The sequence below is a fragment of the Pseudophryne corroboree genome, chromosome 4 (genome assembly GCF_028390025.1).
Source record: "Pseudophryne corroboree isolate aPseCor3 chromosome 4, aPseCor3.hap2, whole genome shotgun sequence".
In the NCBI taxonomy this organism is placed as follows: Eukaryota; Metazoa; Chordata; class Amphibia; order Anura; family Myobatrachidae; genus Pseudophryne; species Pseudophryne corroboree.
Window position 1 is genome coordinate 531,624,999 of NC_086447.1, and position 12,058 is coordinate 531,637,056.

Consider the following 12,058-nt stretch of genomic DNA (forward strand, 5'->3'; position numbering starts at 1 on the left):
CAAGTAGAGGAGTTAGTACCATCTGGTGACAGTTGGAGTACAGCTGTAGGGAGGCTGGTTTGGCAGCAACTAATAGACCAACATTTTTTAGGTACTGTATGTATATTTCCACCACTGTAATGTCTTTGGGCACCATCTCCACTTCAAAAAATAGCACTTCATTACATTTTCACCTGCTGCATATGTAATATATGTGTTTGTTTATTTTTTTTAACTAACATGTTATGTTGTTAAACAAATGTACACAAATTACTGGACTCAAATATCTGAAACACAAGTTGTTGTTTTTTTTAAACTTTTGGCTGTGTTTTTTTGTTTTGTTTCAAAACAAAAATTAAGCCTTTTTTTTATTACATAACATGCCCTTAACAGTGACCTTGAATGGGGAAAAAGTAAAAAAAAAAAAAAAAGTATTTTCATTACAGACTGAGAAGTGTCTTTATTATTTCCCCTGCCACCCTCTGGAGCTGGACCTCACTTTTCCTGTTGTGTTTGTCCATGAACAGGAGGATCGCCTTGGTGGGGAGGTAACCTGTGAAATTAAGGGTGTTTTCCCACCAGAACTGGTGCTTGGCTGCTCACTTTGTTGTGCTGTTAGATGCTGTGTCAGATTATTTAGAATAACGTTTAAGTCTCGAGTGGCTGCTGTCACTCTCCATAATGTGGGTAATGCTCTGTAGTGTCATTTGATTGTTGTCCAATATGTGGAGGTGGCTCTGGGGAAGCCTCTGGTTTTCATCCATGATGTGCTCAAATGTGTCCATCATTTGGCTGTTGTCTGATCTTAATAATTCCATGGTGTTTGCAATTCGTGTAAATTGTATATTTTGCCTGCTTGTGTTGCAGCTTAATCTGGGTAGGTGATGTGCCAGACTCCCGATGTATTGCGTCTACCTATGCAGACAACCAAGGTTATTAGCCTGCAGGGTGGTCCAGCTGTTCCAAAACACCTGATCCTGGGAACGTGCTTGCGTTGTTGGGGTGATTTGGGGTGAAGGCATCATCTGAGTTGGTGGTGTACACCCATGTGTTGGTGTTGTTGGAGGTGGAGAAATTGGCCGTAAATTTAAGACAAATGTTTCCTCCATTTGTGTTTCCAGATCTTGGCCTGCCTGATTTTCCTCAAGAATGGGGTCCACTGTAATGAATGAGCAGTTGTGTGTAAGTATGTACTTTTATTACTTTTTACTAATGCTTTAAAAAACCTAAAAGTAAATTTCACTACAACGTCAAACAAATGAGAAGTTGTGATGTTGCCTATAGCAACCAAACAGAATCAAATTAAATTTATGTAGCTGCTTCTAGAATATAATAGAATGTGATTGGTTGCTATGGGCAACTTCACCAGTTTCTAAAAAAAAATACACCTTAGTAAATGTACACCACTGTGGGATTTAGCTTTAAGTGGGTGTGTGAAAGTGAATACATACTGTGCGTATTTCTGGGTGGACAGAATTCCGGCTGTCAGTTTGTACACAGTGGCATCCCACCACCCAGATTGGGGGCAGCAGGGTGAGCGCTAAGAATTCCTTGTGGACTTGATGCACTCACCACAGGATCTGTTACCACTCTATGGGTGTCATGTACAACCACAAGTGTGAATAGCTCTGCTGTGCTGGTATTCCGCCTGTCAGCTTTGTCACCTGTTGTGATTCCGGCATAGGGATCCTGACCGCAGGAATTCCGACAGCTGCTTAATTAAGCACATCCCTGTGAAAGTATGTATCCTAATGTGTTTGTTTTAATATTGTTGTAGTGGTGTACTGGATGACACCTCTGAGATGTGGCGTCGTGTTGGAGACACATGTGGCCTGCTTGTGACTGCTGACTTTTGTTTGTGTGTTGGCAACATGTGTGTTGGCCTGGCTGACACATTCAACTTGTGCTTCCTTGGAATAGACACTTGTGTGGATGGACCTACAAAATATGAACAAATTTATAATTTGACACAATTTTTTTAGGGAAAAAACCCAAAGCTAATGTACTTACTTCTCTATCATCCTCAGCTCCAGACTGAGTGGGGGCAGGGACCACTGTTGTTGTAGACTTTTGGCTCACTGTGAATGGATATATAACATTTGATTAAAACACACTTAGTTTTTGCAAACATTTTGAATAAATACTGTATATGACATTTGTATGTTTCTTTAACACACATTGACACATTGCCAGTATATCAGTGACATTGCTAGAATGGCAAGCAACTTTGCTTTATTTTTTTTAACATAAAAACAAATATTGTTGACATAACTGTTTGGTATACTCATATTTAAAAAAAAAAGTTATTACAAAAATACAGTATGTTTGACGTCATTTCACACAACACTACAAATGTGAAGAATCTTGTAAAGTATTGGACTACTACATATCCCAAAATAAAAAACATACAATGCATATTCATACACAATTTTTAATTAAAAAAACCCAAAACAAAACCATGAGCCACCATCAAAATACAAATCAATGATTTAGTCACTTTACCACACTGAAATGCAGGCAAATAACACAAACATTATTAGAGATGATGTTGGTGTACTACAAACGAAGTTAAGCTAAATTGGAGCTTAAGGGGTGACAGTACATAGGTAAAGGCACTAACTGAAACAGCAAAGCAAAAATTATCGACAATATATGCCACAAAAACACAGCAGCAACAAAGATGTCAGTCTTGTGAGCAGACTCAGAGTAAGGCACTCAGGCTCATGGCCCATACAATGATCAATACAGTATTGCCATGTGGGCATTAGGCAACAATTCACTACAACAGTGAGGTAACTCTAATTCTTAATGCTTTAATCAAACAAACAAACAAACAAACAAAAAATCACTTTGGAAACAATACAGCAATGACACACATATCCAGTAACTTATTGCCTTCATTTTTTTTTTAAACCCAAAAGTATGCAGGATTAGGATTCAGAAAACCATAAAAATACAGCACAGTCTACAGCAGATTTAAATATGTTTAATTATTAAAACATCACCAAAATGGATTAAAATCAAACACAGTTACCAGCCTTATTGGGCCGATCAGAATCCACAACATAAGTTACCCTCACCGCTTCTGGAGGGATAAGGATCCGCATGGGCTCTTCATATTCCAGATATGATGCCACAAATAGATGGCCACCTCCTGTCTGGCATGATGACTTGGGCTCCTTGGCCATTTTTGCCTTGACATGGCACTTGATGTTGTAAAACCTTTTTCTGCACATATCCTCTGTGCACTTCACCAAGCCCTCACTGTTTACTGCAGCCACAACTTTCTTCAACAAAATTCCTTTTTTCCGGGTCGACACCTTTGCAAACTGAAACCCAAATAGCTTAACATGGTGCTTCATTATCTCCCAAAGCAAAGCAAAGCCATGTTTTCAGCAAAGGTGAATTTGACATTACACCCCGTCTTGGTTGTGGAGCTACATCACACTCAGTAGAAGAATCTGCAGCCTCCTCTACCATCTCCTCCCCCTCACTAACCTCCTCCACCTCACTAACATCCCCACTCTCACTAACCTCTTCCACCTCACTCACCTCCCCCTCTCAAATTAAAGACACACACACACACACACACACACACACACACACACACACACACACCTACAAGGACAAAACATTTGACAAGCTACTAAATGACAACAGAACAAGAATGACAAGACAACTTACAAACACAGTAGAGTACTCAGAAATTGCAAAAAACACTCCAGACAAATCACCAACTCCTCAGACCACAACCTCTCACCTCTCCACTAACGAAATCCACGAGGTTCGGACAGTTTGGGGTGTATTTATATGGTAGTACTTTGCCACTTCTACATATTCTACACAACTAATCACGCATGAGTGACAAAAATGAAAGTAAAAGTTTAAACGCAGCCTCTAAAACAAAAACACTGCTGCAATTGTAAAAACACGAATCATGCGGCAAACCACCCATGTTCGCTGGGAAAACACAAATGCGGATGGAAATATACTTTCAGGAATACGAATAGCATCGACATCGGAAAACTCGAAATACACAAATGAGGTAACTTAGTAAATTATCAATTTTGAAAAACAAAAAGTTGCTAAAAAACATGGATGATGCCAGTGGAGTTCAATTTCAACACAAATCGACAGAAACACGAATCTTAGTAAATTTACCCATCATCTTTATGTGATGTTTTCTACTTAATATTTGACACATTTTTTAAAGAAACTTTTTGCTCGTGTATTTTCCTGTATGTTGCAAGTTTACCGCTTTCAAAAAGCTTTATGCTTTAGGTATAATAATTCCAATACAATTATGTGACTGCAACTGTTCAAATTATGTCAGGAGTTGTAAAAAAAGATCTTTAGTAATGCATTTGCAGAGTGACGAAACTAGTGAGGGATGTGCCCTGATGAAAAATTATGCTGACGTGGGGTAAATATGGCTCTTCTGAGTCCTGATTAGTGTCATTTAAAGTTTTATTAATCTTCCTTGTACAGTATTATGGAGATCAAACAGTAGGCATAATCAATTCACGTAAGTACTGTGTTACAAAATAACCAGCTGTTTTCTAGAAGGCGAAAGGTTATGTTCATAATTACAGATAATGGAGCTCATCTAAAGGTGGAGAGATTTGCTTGCAGAACATATGTTTGAAAAAAGTGCCGTTGAGCAACTTATTGACATGTATATAATCATTCTGATGCATTTCAAAATGAATACAGCTCAACCAAAGTAGCATTTATACCAGATGTAAAAAATATGCATATACCACGGTAGCATAGAAATATGGCTTGACAACATTAGTATTAATGCTACAGTTGGTTAACCCTATTTGTGCAAAATCTAATAATATAATGAGGTGTCATTTATGGGGATGCATAGCTTTAGGGAAAAAAAATAGACAAATGCCCAAATCTGGGCATAGAGGCGTAACTAGGGTTTTTGGAGCCCAGGGCAAGATGTAAAATGGCACCGCCCCCCCCCCCAAAAAAGAAAAAAAAAGAAAAAGGAAAAGCACACAAAAAGAGGCATGTGCACACGCCGAAAAAATGGGCATGGCCACACACTAGAAGGGGTGTGGCCACACTCCAGAAGGGGTGTGGCCACTGAAAATGGTCCACAGTGCCAGTTACATTGCCCCACAGTGCCAGATACAATGCCCCACAGTGCCGGATACATGCCCCGCAGTGCCGGATACATGCCCCACAGTGCCAGTTACATTGCCCCACAGTGCCAGTTACATTGCCCCACAGTGCCAATTACATTGCCCCACAGTGCCAGTTACATTGCCCCACAGTGCCAGATACAATACCCCACAGTGCCGGATACATGCCCCACAGTACCAGTTACATTGCCCCACTGTGCCAGATACATGCCCCACAGTGCCAGTTACATTGCCCCACTGTGCCACATACATGCCCCACAGTGCCAGTTACATTGCCCCACTGTGCCAGATACATGCCCCACTGTGCCAGTTACATTGCCCCACTGTGTCAGATACATGCCCCACAGTGCCAGTTACATTGCCCCACTGTGCCAGATACATGCCCCACAGTGCCAGTTACATGCCCCACAGTGCCAGTTACATGCCCCACAGTGCCAGATACATGCCCCACAGTGCCAGATACATGCCCCACAGTGCCAGGCCCCACTCAGTGCCAGTTACATGCCCCATTTGGTGCCAGATACATGCCCCACTGTGCCTGTGCCTGTGCCCCCCCCCCGTTCACTCACCGGCCGCTTATGTGAGGGGAGGAGAGCGCAGCGCCTCTCCTTCCCCTCACCGCCTCTCCTTCCCCTCACTGCTCCATCCAGGTCTCCCGTCCCATCTCCAGCGGCTGTGTCTGGTGCCGGTTCGCTAGCCAATCAGAGCTCGCGGACTGGCAGCCAATCAGGAGCCGGTCCCCAAGCTCTAATTGGCTAACGCCGGAGACCGGACACAGCAGCGCTGCTGGCAGCGGCGGTGAGGGGAGGGAGAGACGCTGCGCTCTCCTCCCCTCACATTTAGGGTTGACGGGGGCGAATGTGGCATGATGCCCTGGCCGCCGGCGGCGCCCCCCTCTCCTGGGCCTGCCAATGCGCCCAGGGCACGTGCCCCACTCGCCCTACCCTAGATACACCTCTGTCTGGGCAGGGACATTCACAAGAAATGAAGAAAAACATGACAACAATGTCACTAAATTAAACAAACTTAACACACAAATAAAATTCCTTTTGCCCTGCGTTCTCACTGCCTCTACCCTGCCCTTTTTCTTTTCCACCAGGGGTACATAGGCTATGGCAGGGATTGAGTAGTAGGTGACAGAGGCAGATAAAGTAAGGCTACAGCTAATAGTATTTGTTGATGCACCCTCATTTCTAAGGCTTTGTGCTACCAACTCTGGGGACCATTCCAAGTTGATCGTAACTGTGCTAAATTTAGCACAGCTACGATCCTCTTCCCAGACATGCGGGAGGATGACCAACACAGGGCTAGTCCGCCCCGCATGTCAGTCCGGCCCCCCCCCAACACAAATACAAAAGCATCGCACAGCGGCGATGCCTTTGTACTTGAAGAGTAACTCCCGGCCAGCGCAGCTCCAGCGGCTGGCCGGGAGTTACTTGTTGCTGCGTCGGGTCGCAGCGGCTGTGTGTGATGTCACGCAGCCACTGCGGCCAGCCCCCCGCACGGTCCGACTACGCCTGCGTTGGCCGGACCGCACCCCAAAAATGGCGGCTAAATGCTGCCGTGCCGGCCCTTCCCACCCTCATCAACAGGTGGTATGGGTGGTTGTGGACATGATAGGCCTACAACATAAACATTATAGGTAAGTAATCTTAGTTTTCAAGGGAAAATTACATAAAACATAAATTCTAATCACATTATCCTGCAAACAAAAGAGAAGGATACATGTGTTAGTTTGAAAAAAACAAAACAAAACCCTTTACATACAGTAAGTCCAGTATTGGGGTTGTTTTCCTGTATTAAGTATTAACAGTGGGGGCTGCAGTGCACTTAAAGAATCTAGGGGTCCATTTACTAAGCCTTGGATGGAGATAAAGTGGTCGGTGATAAAGTACCAGCCAATCAGCTACTAAATGTCATGTGTCAGGCTGAGTTTGAAAAATGACAGTTTTTTGTTAGAACTTACCAGTAATGTCAGAAAGTGAATGTGATAGGTGATAGCATTTTATTGGAAGGTGCCTTATGGCTGACTGCTGCAGCTGCAATGTTAAAAAATAAAATTTTTAGTGTGCAAAATTTTAATTTTCGGCAGAATAGACAATGTTATCATTAAACAAACCTGCAAACAATTTATAAATGCATATTTTAAACATCAACATTGTTTGTGGTTCTTAAACATTTACGCATGTTCCTATTTAATAGTGTGGCCTAGGGCAAAATGCAAAACTGTACATGTGTTTCATAACGTTAATGGTTTTTACTTATGAATTGATTTATTTACTCACTCACTCACACATTTACAACAACACAGGGGTGTATAATTAGTAGGCCTCCATGTACTGTGGAACAACAGTTCCCAAAATGACATTCAAATACAAAAGGGTCATCAATGTTGGCAGTGTGTCAGGGTATGCTGGGATGTGTTGTTCCACAACAGTTGGAGGGCCATTTTTAAACACATAGAATGTAGAGACAAAAATATGATAAGCATATAAAAGCCACTGACATTGGTTCTTTACTCACCAGATGTTACCTGGGCTGCTGGTCTATCTGTGTCCTTGATGTGGACTCCTGGCAATACTTCTAGTGGAATGACCTGTTTTAAGTCCTCTTCATAAGAGGTATAGTGCACAGAAATTTGACATACGCCACCTGTCCTGCGGGTCTGCTTCACCTCATCGGCCATTTTCTGCTTTAGCCCTCTCTTTACATCATTGAATCTCTTCGACATGAGCTGATGGCATTAACCACATTTTTGTGATGGCCACTCACATCTCTTTTTTGCGATCCATTGAAGTGTGGTGTGCCTGCTCACCTAAGAGACCATGCAACACTCGCACCATAGCATGCATTACTGTACAATTTTCTTGGTACATAAAGCGCACATTGTGCCCAGTGCTAGTCTTGCCAGGCATAGGAACAGAGGCCTCTTCCTCCTCCACCTCCTCCACCCCCCCAACAGAAATCACCTTAAACTCCTGCTCCACACTACCTCCATCATCCTCCTCATTCACTGACTTACCTGCAATTACCTCCTCCTCCCCTTCCACCATCCTCCTCTGCTGTCCTCGGGTCCTGGTTGACATGCTCTCAAACTCTCTCTGTGTCTTTCTCTCACGGGTTCCTTCTCTCTTAAATGCCTCACTACCTATCAAAGACAAAATGGTGGCTCAGGGGTTTATATAGGGTGTGTGAGTTAATAGTCATGTGTCATTTGGTTGCCAATGGGTGATGTTCTTTCAAAATTAGTGAATTTGCAATGTAAAACTTGCATTCTGGTTGGTCCAAAAACTCACATGCTTCCTGGTCTGTATTTTTGTGAGATCTAACATGCATGTACTGTTTTTATTAAAAATTCGCACATAATTATTAGTGATGAGCAGGTTCGGTTCCTCGGAAACCGAATCCCCCCGAACTTCACCCATTTTACACGGGTCCGAGGCATACTCGGATTCTCCCGTACGGCTCAGTTAACCCGAGCGAGCCCGAACGTCATCATCCCGCTGTCGGATTCTCGCGAGATTCGGATTCTATATAAGGAGCCGCGCGTCGCTGCCATTTTTCACTCGTGCATTTATTTGTTGCTGCAAATATTTGTGCTTATTGCTTAATTGTGGGGACTGGGGATCAGGTGTATTATATAGGAGGAGTATAGTGCAGAGTTTTGCTGATCAGTGACCACCAGTTTTATCCGTTCTCTGCCTGAAAAACGCTCCATATCTGTGCTCAGTGTGCTGCATATATCTGTGCTCACACTGCTTTATTGTGGGTACTGGGGACCAGCAGTATTATATAGGAGGAGTACAGTGCAGAGTTTTGCTGACCAGTGACCACCAGTATTACACGTTCTCTGCCTGAAAAACGCCCCATATCTGTGCTCAGTGTGCTGCATATATCTGTGCTCACACTGCTTTATTGTGGGGACTGGGGACCAGCAGTATTATATAGGAGTAGTACAGTGCAGAGTTTTGCTGACCAGTGACCACCAGTATTATACGTTCTCTGCCTGAAAAACGCTCCATATCTGTGCTGCATTGTAGTATATAGTAGGAGTACAGTGCATAATTTTGCTGACAGTGACCACCAGTATATATAGCAGTACGGTACGGAAGACCACTGCTCTACCTACCTCTGTGTCGTCAAGTATACTATCCATCTAGATTCTATACCTGTGGTGCATTTTAGTTTTGCAGTTTGCTGACAGTGACCACCAGTATATATAGCAGTACGGTACGGAAGGCCACTGCTCTACCTACCTCTGTGTCGTCAAGTATACTATCCATCTAGATTCTATACCTGTGGTGCATTTTAGTTTTGCAGTTTGCTGACAGTGACCACCAGTATATATAGCAGTACGGTACGGAAGGCCACTGCTCTACCTACCTCTGAGTCGTCAAGTATACTATCCATCTAGATTCAATACCTGTGGTGCATTTTAGTTTTGCAGTTTGCTGACAGTGACCACCAGTATATATAGCAGTACGGTACGGAAGGCCACTGCTCTACCTACCTCTGTGTCGTCAAGTATACTATCCATCTAGATTCTATACCTGTGGTGCATTTTAGTTTTGCAGTTTGCTGACAGTGACCACCAGTATATATAGCAGTACGGTACGGAAGGCCACTGCTCTACCTACCTCTGTGTCATCAAGTATACTATCCATCCAGATTCTATACCTGTGGTGCATTTTAGTTTTGCAGTTTGCTGACAGTGACCACCAGTATATATAGCAGTACGGTACGGAAGGCCACTGCTCTACCTACCTCTGTGTCGTCAAGTATACTATCCATCTAGATTCTATACCTGTGGTGCATTTTAGTTTTGCAGTTTGCTGACAGTGACCACCAGTATATATAGCAGTACGGTACGGAAGGCCACTGCTCTACCTACCTCTGTGTCGTCAAGTATACTATCCATCTAGATTCTATACCTGTGGTGCATTTTAGTTTTGCAGTTTGCTGACAGTGACCACCAGTATATATAGCAGTACGGTACGGAAGGCCACTGCTCTACCTACCTCTGTGTCGTCAAGTATACTATCCATCTAGATTCTATACCTGTGGTGCATTTTAGTTTTGCAGTTTGCTGACAGTGACCACCAGTATATATAGCAGTACGGTACGGAAGGCCACTGCTCTACCTACCTCTGTGTCGTCAAGTATACTATCCATCTAGATTCTATACCTGTGGTGCATTTTAGTTTTGCAGTTTGCTGACAGTGACCACCAGTTTATATAGCAGTACGGTACTCCTAGATGGGCCAGGTGTTTGTGTCGGCCACTTGTGTCGCTTAGCTTAGTCACACAGTGACCTTGGTGCACCTCTTTTTTTCTTTGCATCATGTGCTGTTTGGGGACTATTTTTTTGAAGTGCCATCCTGTCTGACACTGCAGTGCCACTCCTAGATGGGCCAGGTGTTTGTGTCGGCCACTTGTGTCGCTTAGCTTAGTCACACAGCAACCTTGGTGCGCCTCTTTTTTTCTTTGCATCATGTGCTGTTTGGGGACTATTTTTTTGAAGTGCCATCCTGCCTGACACTGCAGTGCCACTCCTAGATGGGCCAGGTGTTTGTGTCGGCCACTTGTGTCGCTTAGCTTAGTCACACAGCGACCTTGGTGCGCCTCTTTTTTTCTTTGCATCATGTGCTGTTTGGGGACTATTTTTTTGAAGTGCCATCCTGCCTGACACTGCAGTGCCACTCCTAGATGGGCCAGGTGTTTGTGTCGGCCACTTGTGTCGCTTAGCTTAGCCATCCAGCGACCTCGGTGCAAATTTTAGGACTAAAAATAATATTGTGAGGTGTGAGGTGTTCAGAATAGACTGAAAATGAGTGTAAATTATGGTTATTGAGGTTAATAATACTATGGGATCAAAATGACCCCCAAATTCTATGATTTAAGCTGTTTTTGAGGGTTTTTTGTAAAAAAACACCCGAATCCAAAACACACCCGAATCCGACAAAAAATTTTCAGGGAGGTTTTGGCAAAACGCGTCCGAATCCAAAACACGTCCGCGGAACCGAATCCAAAACCAAAACACAAAACCCGAAAAATTTCCTGTGCACATCTCTATATATTTGCGAGTTGCGGCAGCAAATCGCACCTTTTCAAAGTATGAGAAGGTGCGAGTTATTTTTTTACTGTAATATTGCATTGCATTACGGCCCTCATTCCGAGTTGATCACTAGCTGCCGTTGTTCGCTGCGTAGTGATCATTTAAAAAAATGGCTAAACTGCACATGCGTATGCACCGCAATGCGCACGCGTGGCGTACGAGTACAAAGAACATTGTGGTTTTGCACTGGTTCTAGCGACGCTTTCAGTCGCACTGGCAGTCGCAAAGAGATTGACTGGAAGTGGGAGTTTCTGGGTGGCAACTGACCGTTTACTGGGAGTGTTTGAGAAAACGCAGGCGTGGCCGGGCGTTTGCTGGGCGGGTATCTGACGTCATTACCGTGTCATTCGTCGCAGCAATCATCGCACAGAATAAGTAACTACAGGGCTGGTCTTGTTCTGCACAAAATGTGTTTGCAGCCGCTCTTCTGCCCAGGCATTCGCACTCCTGCAGAGCGAAAATACACTCCCCCGTGGGCAGCGACTATGCATTTGCACGGCTGCTAAAAACAGCTTGCGAGCGATCAACTCGGAATGAGGGCCTACATACGTTCCTAAGTGACCAGTGGGACCCTGCTGCTGTTGCAGCGCGCAAGTTGCCGGTGTCAGCAAACTGCGCCTGCACAGCGGCAGCATCGCAGCTGCACAGACATACACATTGTGACGGCAACAATGTGATTGACAGCAGCGTGCGTTTGTGGGGCGGTGATGTGGTGTTGGGGGGCCAGGTGAACGGGGGCGGGCAGAGACCATTTTTGGGGCTGCTGCGTGACATCACACGCAGCCGCTTTGAAAAAAAGATGCCTGCT